We start from the raw sequence: 4,802 nt of genomic DNA on the forward strand, positions 1-4,802 counted from the left end.
AGTCTCAGTTTGTTCCTCAAACTGACCTCCAAATTCCCAGGCAGGTTTAAACGATCTTCCTGCCTCAGTCACCAGAGTACCTGGGACTATGGGGATAGTCCCACTGTATTTAGCACCCATTCTTTTTAAATTGTCTTATTTACTAGAGTTACAATTTTTGGTGGTGGCGGTTGAGAAAGAGTCTCACTCTGTAGCCCAGGCTAGCCTGGTGCTTTCTATGTAGACCAAAGTAGCCTCAAGTCCTGACAGTTTTCCTGTCAGCCCCGAGTGCTGGGGTTCCAGGTGTGGAGTGCCAAGTCTCCCTCCGATGACCACTGCTCTGAGCGAGCGTCTGACTGGGTCTTGTCATCTTCCTGTCTCAGCCTCTAAGTGCTGGGACCACAGACTTAGGCCACCACCGGAGCCCTTCGCTCCTTTATTTTTTTAGATTTACTTTATGTGCGTGTTTTGCCTGCATGCATGTATGTGTACTACATGTGTGCAGTGCCTGTGGATGTCAGCAGAGGCTGCTGGATCTCCTGAAGCAGAAGTTGTAGGTGGGTGTGATGTGGATGCTGGGAACTGAACCCAGGTCCTCGCAGGAGCAGCCAGTGCTCCTAACTGCTGAGCCATCTCAGCAGTCCATTCTTTTCTGTATGTTTAATTCTTTCCTTATGGTTTTGTTTGCCCATTTGTTTTGTTTGTTTGTTGTTGTTGTTATTTTGTTGGTTTTTTTTTTTTCCAAGATAGGGTTTCTCTGTGTAAAAGAGCCCTGGCTATCCTGGAACTCACTCTGTAGGCCAGGCTGGGCTCGAACTCACAGAGATCGCCTGCCTCTGCCTCCCAAGTGCTGGGACTAAAGGCATGTACCACCACACCCGGCTTTTCTTTTCCACTGACATCTTTCCTTCAATGTGTGTGTGTGTGTGTGTGTGTGTGTGTGTGTGTGTGTGCGCGCGCGCGCGCGAGTATGCGTGTGCACATGTGTGTTTCAGTGTGTCCCAGCATTTTGGAGGTAGAGGCAGAAGAATCAGGAATTGAAGACTAACCTGGGCAACCTGTAGGAGAAATAATTTAGGAGGCTGAAGTAGGCAGGAGGCAGGAGGATTATGGGGAGTTTAGGGATATAATGTGAGCTCCTGTCTCAAAATAAGCGAGGGCTACACTGCAGCTCCTTACTGAAGTGCTGCCCAAAACACGCCAAAGCTCTGGGTCAGCCAGGTTTTCAGATGGCCATAGTAGCACATGTCTACAATTCCAACGGAGGAGAGCCTGAGCTTGAGGCAACAGTGTATCAAAAGCAAAACAGAATGAGAACTCCAGACTTTCTCTTGGTCCATGTCTGCATTTTGTGTGTGACTTCTGCGTGACAAACTGTTGCTGGATTATTTCCTGGGTTCTCATTAATCCTGAATCACTTTTCCTTTTGCTTCCTCCAGTTCCCAGAGTTTGTTGTCACCAAGGCTGCCAATGACGTCCTGGTCACAATCGGCTCTTGAACAGCTTTTCAGCCTTCATCCCTTTGTCCCCAGTATGGCATTCGACCCCACTGACCTCTCTCCTTCCTTAAAATCTTCTCCCTTTGACCTCAGAGGGTTCTTTTTCTCTTGACAAAGACAAGTGGCTTGATAAATATTTCTCAAATCTGTGAACAGCTTCGTCGACCTCGCCTTAAGTGTGGGTGGTCTCTAGGGTCACACCCCTGGGCAGCTCCTCTGGGGTGTATTCTCCTCCGCCAAGACAATCCCCACCCGCTTGCTTCAATGACTGACTGAGAGCCTCTCACCAAGAACCCAGGGTCCAGCTCAGGTCTTCTGCTGTGCATGAGTTCCCCACTTAGACAAATACCTGCTGGCTATTTCCATTTCAGCTCTAAGATGTACTCACCACTCAGTCTAAAAATGGGATTAGCCAGGGGTGGTGGCACAGGCCTTTAACCCAGCATTCAGGAGGCAGAGGCAGGTGGATCTCTGTGAGTTCAAAACCAGCCTGGTCTACAGAGTGAAGGCCACATAGTGAGACTGTCTCTAACTAACTAAATTAGAAAAAAAAAAAAAGGAAATTTGCTCTTCCTGTTCCTCATCATGGCACAGGATCAGGCTGAAAGGAGCTTCATAGTCACAAGCTTTGGCATCAGGAGAAATTAAAAGACCGCTCTTCACTGCGCAGCAGGGCCTGGGCAGAAGGAATCCTGGCAAAGCTATGAAGATAACTTCCCAGATGCTAGAGATGCCAGGTTTGGGGTCTAGGAATACACCGACCTGGGTATCAACTACCAACTACGATTCAAGCATTCGGATCCAGGGCATGAACTACTTTTTTTGTTTGTTTGGCTGGTTAGTTTTTGTTTTTTTTTTCTTTTTTTTTTTTTCAAGACAGGGTTTTTTCTGTATAGTCTTGGTTGTCCTAGAACTCACTCTGTAGACCAGACTGGCCTTGAACCACAGAGATCCACCTGCCTCTGCTTCCTGAGTGCTGGGATTGAAGGTGTGTGTCACCAGGCCTGGACTTCTGTATGGTTCTGGGCAGGCCAGGTTTCATCGGCACAGACTACAATGGAGTCAGACTCAGAACCAGTGAAGAGGCCACGCGCTGGCTCCCACAGAAGTATAAGGAGTTATGTCCTGGCGAGTAAATTCTACCCAGAAGGTCAATACATTCTTCTCAGAGAAATATAATAAACAAAAACAGGAATTTTGGTTAAACAGCAACAAGCAGGGTCTCACTCAGCGGTCCTGCCAGCCTGGAGCTCCTCGTGTCTGTGTATCATCGTGTGGCCACACCCACGATTTCCTTAGTGTCTGCAGAGTTCACACGGCCATTGCGAGCAGCCACACCCAGCGGGCCGCGTGTCTTTTGTCTTCTTATCCCAAGCATTTAGTTATAATGTCTGGCAATCAATAAGTAAAGGAATAAGTAAAAGTATCAAAGATAGAAAGGGGCAAGGCAGGGTGGGATAGATTACAAACCGTGTACCGCCTCCATCTTTGTCAGGCGGAATTCCTGCCTGACTGAGGAAAGAGATCTTCACCATGCTGAACCTCAGCTGGATTAAGGACAAGCCAGTGATGGCTGTCATACTTAGTATATGAAGCCCTGAGTTCAGACTCTTTTTTTTTTTTTTCGAGACAGGATTTCTCTGTAGCTTTGGAGCCTGTCCTAGAACTAGCTCTTGTAGACTAAGCTAGCCTCGAACTCAAAGGGATCAGCCTGTCTCTGCCTCCTAAGTGCTGGGATTAAAGGTGTGTGCCACTACTGCCCAGCAAGCTCAGTCTCTAGCCATGAGCTTAAAGTGAGCCTGAGCTACATACAACAAAACAAAAATCAAACGATGGACTCTGATTTGTGGCTCCTCTGGCAGCATATTTAATAAACTCTTTCACTTTAAAAATTCAATAACAAGGGGCTGGAGAGATGGCTCAGTGGTTAAGAGCATTGCCTGCTCTTCCAAAGGTCCTGAGTTCAATTCCCAGCAACCACATGGTGGCTCGCAACCATCTGTAATGGAGTCTGGTACCCTCTTCTGGCCTGCAGGAATACACACAGACAGAATATTGTAAACATAATAAATAAATAAATAAATAAATAAATATTAAAAAAATTCAATAACAAGCCTGGCAGAGGTGGCACAAGCTTTTAATCCCAGCACTTGGGAGGCAAAGGCAGGCGGATCTCTGCAAGTTTGAGGCCAGCCTGGTCTACAGAGTAAATTCAAGGACAGCCAGCACTACACAGTGAAGCCCTGTCTTGAAAAACCAATAAATAAATAAAATATAAAACCCAAAAGATATCATTTAACTTTGTTTTCTTTTTGAGACAGGATCTCACTATGCAGCCCCACTGGGTCTTGAACTCTCCAAGTAAACTAGGCTGGCCTTAAACTCACAGAAATTGACCTGCCTCTGTCTCTGGAGGGCATGGATTAAAAGTATGTGCCCCCACACCAGGCTATCATTTAATCTTTTAAAACGTCTTTGTATGCATGTATGTATGTGAATTTAGTTTTGGAGAAGGTTTCACTTCACAGCCCAGGTTGGTCCGCTCAGCAAGTTTCCTGCCCCAGTCTCCTGAGGGCTAGCCTTACTGTGAATATCGGGGGGATCGAGAGTGCTCACAGACGTAAATCAGACCGTGTGCTTAGACTTTTGTTCTTGCTCTTTGAAGCAGGGGGTCATGTAGTCCGGGCTGCCTGAAACACACTGTGGAGCCAAGACAGCTCATCTTCCTTCTCTACTGCCACAGCACTGGCAGTAGAGACCTGTGCCACCACACCCATAGCCTAAAACTCAGGAACACAGTGAAGACCCCAAAGCCAGAAGATCTGTAATCAATACCGTCTGCTCCTCATCTACACGGCCAAAATGCTAGTTTTCTTTTTTTCTTTCTCAAGATGCTTTCTCTGTGGTCCTGGAACGCACACTAGAGAGAAGGCTGCCCTTGAGCTCAGAGATCCGCCTGCCTCTGCCTCCCACATGTGTGCCAGGATCACCGCCACTCCACGTTAGTTTCCAGTGGTTTATATTTTGATTTTCCTGGTCTTTTCATGCTAACTCCCATTGTTATTAGTTTTTTATTTCTTTGTTTCTTTTTTTTTTAATTTTCAAGACAGGGTTTCCTCTGTAGCTTTTTTTGGTTCCAGTCCTGGAACTAGCTCTTTTTTTTTTTAAAGATTTTATTTATTTATTATGTATACAGTATTCTCAGTATTCTGTCTGAAGGTATGCCTTCAGTCCAGAAGAGGGCACCAGATCTCATTGCAGATGGTTGTGAGCCACCATGTGGTTGCTGGGAATTGAACTCAGGACCTTTGGAAGAGCAGGCAG

This window comes from Microtus ochrogaster, chromosome 21 (genome assembly GCF_000317375.1).
Source record: "Microtus ochrogaster isolate Prairie Vole_2 chromosome 21, MicOch1.0, whole genome shotgun sequence".
Classification (NCBI taxonomy): domain Eukaryota; kingdom Metazoa; phylum Chordata; class Mammalia; order Rodentia; family Cricetidae; genus Microtus; species Microtus ochrogaster.